The sequence below is a fragment of the Oculina patagonica genome, chromosome 13, assembly GCF_052425735.1.
Source record: "Oculina patagonica isolate OP01 chromosome 13, crgOcupat, whole genome shotgun sequence".
Taxonomy (NCBI): domain Eukaryota; kingdom Metazoa; phylum Cnidaria; class Anthozoa; order Scleractinia; family Oculinidae; genus Oculina; species Oculina patagonica.
In genome coordinates, this window is record NC_135770.1 from 36,513,148 (window position 1) to 36,525,441 (window position 12,294).

Below are 12,294 nucleotides of genomic sequence, written 5' to 3' on the forward strand. Positions count from 1 at the left end.
CTCAGGGTAAAAGGAACCGAGGAACAACATGGAGAAGATCAACTGAGGCTGAAGTACAACAGACTGGGATGAGTTGAAACCAACTGGAAAAGTAGCCAAGGACAGGGGAAGATGGAGATCTCTGGTGGATGACCTATGTTCCAGTGGGAAGTCAAGTTGTGTACAAATAATATAACTTCCTGTTGTCAATCCTCTAACAAATTCAAGGAATTTTACTTTTTGTTTACTCTAATCCTAAAACAATGAAATATGTTGTGTTTCAGTTATTACTTCTGAACAGTAACTTCAAAGACTAACAAATTTATACACCTAGACTTGAAGGATACAGTCGAACTTCTCCTTAGAGACACCCCGATCAGGTGATGATAGTTTGTGTATCCAAGAAAATATCCTGTTTTAGGTTACAAAAACAATGCTTTATATACCTTAGACGTTTTCAAAATTGTACATTTTTACATGCATTGCGTTGTAGATCATTTAGTTTAAAAACAGTGATTCGTGACAGTACATGTAGCTGAGATGTACAATTACTCTACTGACAGTGTGTCTCAACGCTGAATATTAATCAATTTAGATGCAGTTAAAAGATGAGTGTGGGCCTCATTTTAGTTTGTGGACACATCAAGCGGTGAGTAGCTGGAGTTAAAAAGTGACGTCGTCGTAGTGACCTCCATAATACGGGCACCTTTCTAATACGGTCACTTTGCTGTCGGCCCTTTGGTGTCTATATTAGAGAGGTTCAACTGTACTGTACTCCAGTCAAAGTCTTCTCATCTGATAAAATGAAACTTTACAGCTTATAACTACCAATCATGGCCAAAATGTTTGAGGACTTTCTCTCTTCTTGAACAGTTCATAAGCTTCAACATTGTTCAGAGGGATTGGGGAAATGTCTCCCTTAGGCAACGTTTGTGAGTTTAAATTGTCAGTTGTTTTATATTTGCACTCTGAAAAGGTAACAAATAAGGAGAGTGTTCCTCAAACTTTGAGCCATGATTGTAGCTTTCTTAAAGATACCGCTGCTTTAGGCTCATTTAGAGGGTGCAACTTTGTCACTTGCTACTTTTGTCCTCACACAAGAATCATAAAATCAACCTAAAGTTTTAAAATGCTTAAAAATCTAGAAAAATGTAAATCGGCTCTTTCACAGCCACCACATACCTAACATATCAGCTGGTCGACAAAAAACATAATGCACCTTGACAGATGAATAGAGTATTGTAAAAAATATGCTATGAAGTATTTCTACAAACAGTAAATTAACATTGCTACAGTAGAACCCAACTTCCTGACAACCACCTTGTTTATATGATTATCGGGACTGTAGGGCTATACATGTAGTTACAATACAGTAATCCAGCCACTACAAATTTGACATGCAGCAGCAATCAATGCCATCATTGGATCAGGGGTTAAAATCTACAAAAATGAGGAGACGACTGGTCTTTTTTCCTAAATCAATAAATATTTACTAGATGTCCACATATGTTACACAATTTGAAAGGTATTGATCAGAATAGTTCATAAAATATGTCAACAAATAACAAGAAAGTTATGGTCTTGAAAGAAATGGCTTTGAAACGTAAATAGAGGGCCACAAATTTATTAGTTGAAAAACTATTGTGTCACCCTCGTAAACTATAGTTTGATTGATTTATTGAAATATGTGTATCGTCGTATAAAGTAGGTGTACCCCCAGGGGGGGTACTCTGGATTTCAAATGACGGGGATGATCGAATGGGGGCAAAAATCAAGACCCAAAAAAATCTCTAGGGCTTCCGACATAACTCAAAAAAATCCCTAAATCAAAAAATTGACCCCCAAAAATCAACAGCAAAACACGTTTGTTTGTACTTTATTTGCAGAACTATGCAACCAAGGCACTACCACGAATCTTCAGATTATTTTAAATACCCAAAAACATCCCTACTTATACTTGCAAAATTTTTCACCCAAAAAAAATCCCGGAATCCAAAATTTCAAACTCCAAAAAATCCTTCGATCATCCCCCTCACTTCAAATCCCGAGTACCCCCCCTTGGGGTGTACCCCTAAACAATTTTTTATTTTCAGATCTTTCCAAGGCAATTTTGGTAGCAAAACTTCAAATTAATTGAACAAACATTGACCAAGTTATACACCTTTTTCCAATATGGCAGAAAATACATTATTCTTCTGTTTTCATGTTAATTGGCCTTTGTGGCCTTGATTGCATCTGCAAAAGTCAAAAAAATTTTTGGATTAAAATTCAATTAACATGAAGACAAAAGAATACAGGATTTTTAGCCATTTTGGAAAGAGGTGTATCACATTGTGTGCCAAATGGCACTGTCAGGGCTTAAAGGGTTAAGAAATGACCTTTCACTGTCACTCTCAAAATATGGATCCTATTTGTCACTACAGCTCCAATCAGCTTGACAGAGCTTCCCTGTCTCCTGCAATTTTTTGTAAAATAAACCCAGGTAGTTTCATGGTACAGAGAGTAAATGACTCTTTCTTGCCACTTGGGCCAAGATTCTTGACTTTAAGCCATTCATTTGACTGCCTGTTATATTGCAAAGCTTCACAGGAAAAATCTGTTTCATCAGCCCTGAAAGGAACAGTAATCTGGTTTTCGACTATGATGACATCACTGTCAATCCTGCAATATGGGTGAGGCAGCCGTGCGATGGTTTGCCATTCATCAGTCATAGGAGAATATACTTCACAGTTGTACATGATGACTCCATACGAACTGAACCCTCCAATGACATAGATCTTGCCTCCCAAGTAAACACATCCTGGAAGCGATCTTGCTTCTTTTAAATCAGCAACATATGTCCAATAATTTCTCTCTGGATCATACTTTTCAACGCTTGAAAGAATGGGTTTTGCATAAAAGTCTAACTTTGTTCCTCCACCAATGACGTAAATGTTCTGCTCAGATACAACACAACCTGACCTGCATCTGGGCATGTTTAGTACTGCACAAAAACTCCACTCTTTCATTTCAGGATTGTAACACTCAACTGTGTCGCGACAACTGCCTGATTCGTAATGACATCCACCAATGTAATACAATAGTCCATTTAGGCTCACCAGAGATGCATCTACTCTGAATTCACTAAAATATGTCTTTGTTTCCCATTTCAGTCGCCCCCGGATTTGCATCATTGCACTTGCTAAGGACTTTTGGTCTCTTAAATCATCAAAGCAAAATGTATTCAGCCATCTGATATTTAAACGATTGCATCCTCCTAACCCATACAGCGTCCGTCCAACCACAGCGATGTGTTGAGGATGTTCCAACTCTGGTACCTTAGTGACAAGAAGCCTTTCTTTCTTGTCCAAATCATAAAAAAATGCTTGCGCGGAGTCCTATTACCAACCCCAATCATGACATTGCATATCTCTGTGGATGGTCTAAGTTCCAGTACAGGTTTCTCATTCTCTGCTTTTTGGGATACTTTTGCTCGCTTTGAATCTTTAGTTTCCTTAGAGACAGGTTCACCGTGACTACTTGCCATCATCAGTACTGGTTCTTTGGTCAGCTCAGATTCAAGGAATCCTTTTGGTAGCGAGTCCTTTCGCAAGTGCATTAGTAGCTTAGGTAAAGCAGCTACGCGGTTTGCCTCGTCATGTTTCACCCACTTCAACACAGATTGGTAGACTTCCTCCTCCTTTTCTACCAGTATATCATCTTTGGATATGAAACGAACTAGTTCCTTCTGTGAAATGGAGACAAATTCTTCACTGTTCACAACATGGGAAAAGTTAGTTTTAATGTAGTTGGTTGCCTTTTCTGCAAGTTCGTCAGCGCCAAATTGTTCCACTATCTGCAAAACACTGAAACAATTATCATAACTCAGCCTTCTGTAGACAAACTGTATGCAGGCGTTTTTCACTGGCGTCACAAGTAAGAAGCTTGAAGCGTTCAGCAAATCGAGCACGTTCTCGTCATTTATGACAATTTCTCTGGTGTAAAAATAATCCAGGATGAGCGACATGGCTGTAAAACAAACCGACTGCAGGCTTAACAGTTTTTGGTTTGATTCCTTCATTCCACTTCTGAACATGGTGTAGAAGAATTGACTGTTCGCCGCCAAAATGCAACGATGAGTTGTCAACTGTCGACCCTCCACCTCCAATATTAGATCACAAAAACCCGCTTCTCCTTCAAGCCTGAATTTGTTCAACACCGAAAGAGCACTACTCATTCTTCCCTTGTGCCTAGTTCCACCGGAAACTTGGAGTTCGAATTCGCTAAGTCTCTCCTTGTCCTGTAATTCGAATAACCTCGCCAAACTTTCTCCCTCGCTGTTAGCTGCCATATTGGATTTATCGCATTTTATCGTTGGCAGACCGTTGGCCGCACCGATGGCAACCTCAGCAAAAAATTTTGGGGATCACTTTCTTGGGGAGCTTGGAAACCAGGCTTGATTTAGTAGCCGAGCCTTCTCCTCTCAATGTGCAAAGTGCCCTCCTGCCGTTGTACCAGCCTTGCAATCAATTTGGTTTTCATAGAATATCCACTGAAACTTCTTGAGAGTATTTATAATAGATGTTTGTTTAGAAATGTCAAGCGATTCAAAAAAAGATTTTGGTTTTCTAGTTGACAAAATATCCGAACTTCGGTATACCATAAAATCGCTATGTTCTCGACACTTTATTTTTTTTTGGCTCAGCCCGGAATATCTCTATTAATAACCCAATAAGAATATTCGATATTTGTTTAGAAATGCAAACGAAGCCTTAGCGATTCTTAAAATTGTTTTGGTTTCTAAGTGGACGAATTTTTCGAGCTTGTGCATACCATAAAATCGCTAACAATAGTCAATACACCCGCTCATCTTTATTTCGATGTGCTACACAAACAAGACGGATCGAAATCCGCCAATCACCTAAACAAACTTCGAATATTCTTATTGGGTTTTTAAAGTAAATAGAGATATTCATCCATTCATTCGTTTGCGTGACTGGTTTTCTGTTTCAATTAATACTTCCGGGCTGAGCCAAAAAAATTTTTCAGTGTCGAGAACATAGCGATTTTATAGTATACCGAAGTTCGGATATTTCGTAAACTAGAAAACCAAAATAATTTTTGGAATCGCTTGACACTTCTAAACAAACATCTAATACTCTCAAGAAGTTTCAGAGGATATTCTGTTAAAAAATTTCGCTGTTGTCTGTAAACAAGGTTACATTGTGAGGCTACCAAATCAAGCCTGGTTTCCAAGCTTCCCAAGAAAGTGATCCCGAAAAAAATTATTTCCTCTTGTTGGCACGCAGTGATCTATGGGACACTGGGCCGGGTCATTTTCTTGCGTTTTCCCGCCAAAATAATTTTCTACTTCCTGATACTGATCTTTTTTTCAGCCGTTGTCTATGAAACAGGTTTCCCTTTTCAATAGCACAAAAAAGTAAACCATCATACAACAGTTGATCTATTGTAGTAGAACAACGTCTTTTAACTAAAAATAACATTACGGACAAACGCATTGTTAGAAGAAAATAGACCTAACCCTTTTACTTGACGTTTCGTATGCTTCTACATACGTCTTCAGTAGTAACCGTTAAATGTAAGTACAACTAAATTTAAATTTAAAAAAAACAATAGGATTGACAAATGACGAAAACAGATGATGAAAAAAAAATAGAAAATAAAATACAATCAAATAACAATTTGCACATAACAAAATGTGCAAACTAGTAAAGATAAAGTTTTTCGCTGCCTACATTTTCATTCAAGGCAGGTTTTGAATCTCTTATCAGTAAAGTCTCCTTTATTTTGCAATGTAAATCTGACCGTCCCCTTGCTAATATCTCAAAGTGGTCCCATTTTAAATTATGACCAGTTGACGTGACGTGGTCTGCAATAGCGGATGGGTGACTCTTACTTGTGATAGCTTTAAAATGTTCCGTTTTTCTGTCATGTAGTCTACGTTTTGTTTTTCCGATGTAGAAATCCTGGCAATCCCAACAACTAGCCTTATATACAACTTATGACATCTGAGAGCGGTTTAGCTTGTCTTTGTATGGAAAGAAGGACTTAATACGTTGATTGCTTTGAAAAATGACCCTAAGGTCAATGCATCCATAAAATTTATCGATGCATGCCTTCAACTGCTTATACTGATAACATTGCTTTGTAAACCTAAAAAGGGTAGAATCAATAGAATTTGCTCTTTGGGGACAGTGGTGGTTAGTTCCCTTTGCCTGTTTTGTTGTCTATTCAGGACATCGTTAATGTTGTAATTAACAATACCAGCTGGGTAACCGTTTTGTGACAACAACTTTCTCAGTTCACTCAAAGAAGAGCGTAGTAGAGAAGATGACGAGCAAATGCGAAAACAACGAAAAGTTAGCGTACGGATGAGGTTTATCTTGTATTTTCTGGGCGTGAAGGAGTCCCATTTCGTGTACAGGCCGGTGAAAGTCTTTTTGGTTAATAGATGTCCGGGATAGATGTTGAGAAAGCGTGTCCATGGCGTGTGACGAGAACATCCAGAAATGGGATTGTATTGTTCTCTTCAAATTCGACGGCGAATTTGATATTTGCATGGCAGTTATTGAGATAGTTAAGAAACAGATATGCTGCGTTTTTGCTTTCAAACAAGGTAAAGGTATCATCAACGTAACGGAACCAAATAGAAGGGCGAGAGTTGTTTTTAAGTACCCCACCCGGGGGGGCTACTCAAAAACGTTTTGTACGGGGAGGCTCCGCCCCGAGGTCCAACCCCTTACCCTTTTATATACCATTTTGACAGAAAAGACACCCCTTTCGTATACCTTTTACTGAAAAAAGGTACCCTTTTAATATACCTAAAAGACATGGCGTAGGCCTGAAACAGGAAGTCTGGATGTCATTTTTATGCAGCGTTTCATAAATTTAAATGATACAGCCTTAAGGTGCGTCTGTTCGAAATAATTTAATTGAAGGCCCTTTTAAAAACCTAAATGACCGATATCCCTACCCTTTCATATACCTACACTTGTGAAATCCCTACCCTTTTATATACCTGAAGCATGAAAAAGGTACCCCTTTCGGGCGGAGCCTCCCCGTATAGGCCATTATAGGGAGTGCCCCCCCCCCCCGGGAGTACCCATTTCTCTTCAAAATGGCACATAAAGATATTTGCCAACACTGGACCTAAAGAAGAGCCCATTGCCACACCATCAACTTGGTCGTAGTATTGGCCATCGAATAATGAATGAATGAATGAATCACTTTATTTAAACACGATAAATTAATCAGCAGAGCTGGTGGGGTCGTGTACTTAAATTAGTTAATTACAGAATAAAATTTATATACATCCTTATATATTTACATTATATGCATGCTTCATTGAATTTCAGAGTTTTACTTATTAATAGTATTCGTAACTGTTAACTTTATGTTTTATGAGGGCTGCGGTGGAATCGAAATTCATTTTAGTAAAGTCAAATTTGGTTAATAATTGCTTGAATTCGTTTAAATGATCGGTCGATTTCTAGCTGGATAGACTGTTCCACGCTATTGCTCCTCGGTAATGGCTCTTCTTTGTGGCAAACTCGAGCAGAATTTTCAAGACAAAACGGGGCAACGTTGGTGGATCGGAGAGGGCATATAGCTTGTCGAGACAGATTTGTATTGTTTTATCTAGTGGACCGTTTTTAATAGTAAACAAAGAGCTAGCGTCGAACGAGCACATCATTTCATTATTATGGTTGTACGTCTTGGCCCAGTCCGCAAAACTAAAAGAGTCCTTGATCGTGAACTGGTTTGTGGAGATGGGCTGAAGTATTCGTACAAGATAAGATGCCAGGTTGTAAGTGTTTATTGAGGAAACAATAGGGCGAAAAGGGCAGCCAGACTTGTGAACCTTAGGAAGTCCATAGAGGACGCCAGGGGTAGAACCACATGGTAGTATCTTTTGGAGGGTGGCATCATCGATGATGTTATCTTTTTTAAGTTTGCGAAGATAAGATATTAAACTGTCCTCTCTAGACTTCGTAGGGTTTTGCGCAAGTTTCTTAAATTTTGTTCCATCTGAAATTAATTGTTTCATTTTATTTAAGTAATCAAGCTTGTTGACAATAACAACGCCATTCCCTTTGTCAGGTTTTGTGATAATAATGCTGTCATCTTTTCGCAAATTAGTCAGGGCTTCCCATTCCTCTTTGCTAAGAATGCGTTTCTGTTTTAAGAAATCATACGTGTAGATGTAGCCATAGGAAATCTGCTTATTTTGGCGGGACTTATCCCTTAGTGTGTACACATCAAAAAAATTACCTATTTTTGGGACTATTGGTCCCTGCAACTAGTCCCAGAAATCACACCAGCTTACGTGGGACTAGTCACACTAGGAACCAAAATGTGTGGTCCCTGCGACTAGAATTTCGACGCAAAATACGAGTACACACTAGGGGACTTGTCCCTGAAGCAAGTCCCTACGACAAATCCCTGCGACTAGTCCCCAAGTGTGTGCCGACCTTAAGAGGTACAGGTGAGCTCAAGGTTGAAGGACTCCGGGAGATTGTCGGTGGAAACTGAAAGCTTTGAAACACAACCGGCCAGACCGCGCATAGCAACAGCTCCGGCAAAGAAATAAAGCAACTGTGTTTTTTGCCCATCAGGTAAGTGAGGGATAAAATACACTCACCAAACAGAAAAATTTACTACCCTCGGCTATAGGACAGGACGTCCATTACATACTGGTGTTAACTAAAGGTCTACAGAGAAGGGGAGCAAACCTAATGAAATGGAGACGATGTTTTCAACAATTGAATTATTTCTTATAATTTATTTTACTTTTATAATCACCATTATTTTTTCAACAATTTTTTAAATACAATTTCCCATTGTTAATCATCTAACATTTAATTAAAATTAAAAATACCTTTTAACTTAAAATAATTAATAATTAACTAGTGTCTTTTGATCTGATTAAATGAAACTTTAAAATGGTTATAACTACCAATTGTGGCCAAAACCTTTGGGACACTGTATGTTTTGTTTAAAAACAGTACTGCAATTACTCCCCTCCCCTCCCCCCCCATCACTCCCTGCCCCCAGACAGCATTGAGTGTCAGCAGCCAAACATTTCCAAACATCTTGTACACTTCATGGGATTCAAAATTGTTGATAGGGGGAGGGGGTAATATCTTTGTAAGGCATTATACATGAGTGTTAATTATAGGTAAGCTTTAGTTTGCACAAACAAAAGGTTAGTAATAAGAAAAGTGTTACTCAAACTTTTGGCCAGGATTGTAGCTTTCTTAAAAAAGATTTTTTGGACTGATTTAGATGGTACAAAGTTGTTGACTGGTACTTTTGTACAAATAAACTCTTGTTGTGGGGATTCACATTGATGGAATATACTTCAGGAAGAGCTAAAGGCCTAAGGTAAGTAGCTAACACAACAAACACAAGCAAGCTGCATTACAGTAACCTTGTTGAATGCAACAAATTTGTCTAAATCAGCCCTGTGGCAAACACAATGTATACATTTCAGTTGGTTGTAACAGAAAAACAAATGCAGAAAACCACCTTGACAGCTGAAGACAGCATTTTAAAAATCAATGCTAAGAAGTCTATGACGTATTTCTTGCTCAAACAGTGAAAGTTGTATTGTCACTATAGAACCCAACTGCCTATGTCAACCTGACCTCAATAACATGAATATCAGGACTGCAGTGCTATACACGTATATGTAGTTACAATGCAGGTCACAAGTTTGACATGCTGCAAAAATCAATGCCAATATGGGACTTGACATCAAAACATCCAGAATAAATTTGGGAATAAGCTCTCGCTGTCGCTTTCAGAATATGAATCATCTTCATCACTGATGCTCCAATCTGCTTGATCAATTTCATCTTCAATAATTCTTTGTAAAATACACACAGGTAGTTTCATGGTACAGAGAGAAAAGGATCCTGTCTTGTCGCGTGGACCAAACCTCTTGATTTTCAACCATTTATTTGACTGCATGTTATATTGCAAAGCTTCAAACTGAAATTCTGTTTCACGAGCCTTGAAAGGAACAGTGATCTGGTTTCCAATTACAATGATGTCACTGTCAATCCCACAATAAGGGGAAGGCAGTTCTGCAATTGTTTGCTATTCATCAGTTGTGGGAGAATATACCTCACAACTAGAAATAAGGACTCCATCAGTGTAAGTTCCTCCAATGACATAGATCTTTCCACTGCAGTAAGCACATCCTGGGTGCGACCTTGCTTCTTTCAGATCAGCTACATACGACCAAGAATTTCTCACTGGATCATACTTTTCAACACTTGAAAGTACAGGTTCAGTACAAGGTTCTAACTTTGTTCCTCCACCAATGACGTAAATGTTCTGTTCAGAAGCAACACAGCCAGAGCTGCATCTGGCAATGTTCAGTCCTGCACAGAAACTCCACTCATCCATTTCAGGGTTGTAACACTCAACTGTGTTTTGACAACTCCTTGATTCATAATGACATCCACCAATGTAATATAACAGTCCATTCAGGCTCACCAGAGATGCATCTACTCTGTATTGGCTAAAGGATGCCTTTGTTTCAAACTCTAGTTGCACCCTCGAACTTGCTGAAGTCTTAAAGTATTTGAAATCATCAAAACATACTGCACTGAGCCTTTTGGTATCTGAATGACTGTTTCCTCCGACCACATACAGCGTCCGTCCAACAACAGCAAGCTGTTGAAGATTTTCCAACTCTGGTACATCCATGAGATTAAGCAGTTCTTTCTTATCCAAATCATAGAAAAATGCTTTGCGGGGACCCCTATTACCAATGCCAATCATGACATTGTGTATCTCTGTGGATGGTCTCAGCACCTGCATAGGTTTCTCACTTGCTGCTTTTTGGGATACTTTTGCTTCCTTTGAATTTTTAGTTTCCTTAGAAACAGCATCACCATGACTACTTGCCATCATCAGTAGTGGTTCTCTGGTCATCTCAGATTCAAGGAATCCTTTTGGCAGCGAGTCCTTTCGTAAGTGTTTCAGTAGCTCAGGTAAAGCAGCCGCACGGTTTGCCTCATCATGTTTCACCCACTTTAACACAGATTGGTAGACTTCCTCCTCTTTTTCTACTTGTATATCATCACTGGATATCAGGTGAACTAAATTGTTCTGAGAAATGGAGACAAATTCTTCATTGTTCACAACATGGGAAAAGTTAGTTTTAATGTAATCTATTGCCTCTTTCGCAAGTTCTTCAGCGCCAAATTGCTCGGCTAACTGCAAAGCGCTAAAACAATTATCATAACTCAGCCTTCTGTAGAGAAACTGTGCGCACGCGTTTTTCACAGGCGTAACAAGTAAAAAGCTTGAAGCGTTCAGCAAATCGAGCACGTTTTCGTCATTTATGACAATTTCTCTGGTGTAAAAATAATCCAGGATGAGCGACATGGCTATAAAAGAAACCGACTGTAGGCTTAACAGTTTTTGGTTTGATTCCTTCATTCCACTACTGAACATGGTGTAAAAGAATTGACTGTTCGCCGCCAAAACGCAACGATGAGTTGTCAACTGTCGACCCTCCACCTCCAAGATTACATCACAAAAACCCGCTTCTCCTTCAAGCCTGAATTTGTTTAACACCGAAAGGGCATTCGTTTCTCTTCCCTTAAACTTAGCTCCTTCTGAAACGTAGAAGTCGAACTCTATTAGTCTCTCATTTTCTTGCAATTCGAATAGATCCGCCAAACTTTCTGCTTTGCTGCAGGCAGCCATATTGGATTTATCGATGGTGCGCATTGAATTGTGGGACACTGAGTCACGTTTCTTGCGCCTTTCTTGTTGTTTCTTCCCGCCAAAACAATTTTTTACCTGATCCAGGGGGGGGGGGGGGGGAGAACCCTGCCCTTTTCAGCCTTTTCACTGATATACCTTATTGTAGGAAATTAACGCTCCAGTAAATTAAAAGGTCTTTGAAATTATTGCGACTTAAATTAACGAGAATTGGAGGGGGAACGTCTTTCAAATAAAGGAAATTAACGCGAGAGAGGTTCTGCTTTAAGCGTATAGACCAAAAAACTTAGGACAAGTAATGAAAAAATATGTCCAACAAACAGCGACATAGACTTTACGGATCCAGAAAAACACGTTTGCTGGCAAAAGGCCATATATTTTTCCCAAATCCTACTACAACGGCTTCATATAAAAGCCTCTCAAAAGACTAAAATGCAGTTTACTTGCTCTATGCGTTAAAATGTATGTTCGCTAGTTCAAAAAGCAATCCACATAAGTTACCTAGCCTGCGTTGAAGACGAACAAAACCCCGAGGTTTAGTTCGTCTGCAACGCAGGCTATAGTTACCTTGAA

The 12,294-nt window shown here is 39.0% G+C and overlaps 2 pseudogenes across 1 annotated transcript; both read right to left on the reverse strand.

The window, feature by feature from the left end:
- Positions 1–738: 738 nt before the first annotated feature.
- Positions 739–4,332, reverse strand: LOC144635862 (kelch-like protein 23; annotated as a pseudogene).
- A 4,908-nt stretch (positions 4,333–9,240) lies between these two features.
- On the reverse strand, positions 9,241–11,706 carry LOC144635809 (kelch-like protein 25; annotated as a pseudogene). The gene is made up of 2 exons (XR_013567421.1): positions 9,636–11,706; positions 9,241–9,515 (listed from the first exon to the last, which is right to left on the reverse strand). The product of XR_013567421.1 is annotated as a kelch-like protein 25 (transcript).
- Between the last annotated feature and the right edge of the window lie 588 nt (positions 11,707–12,294).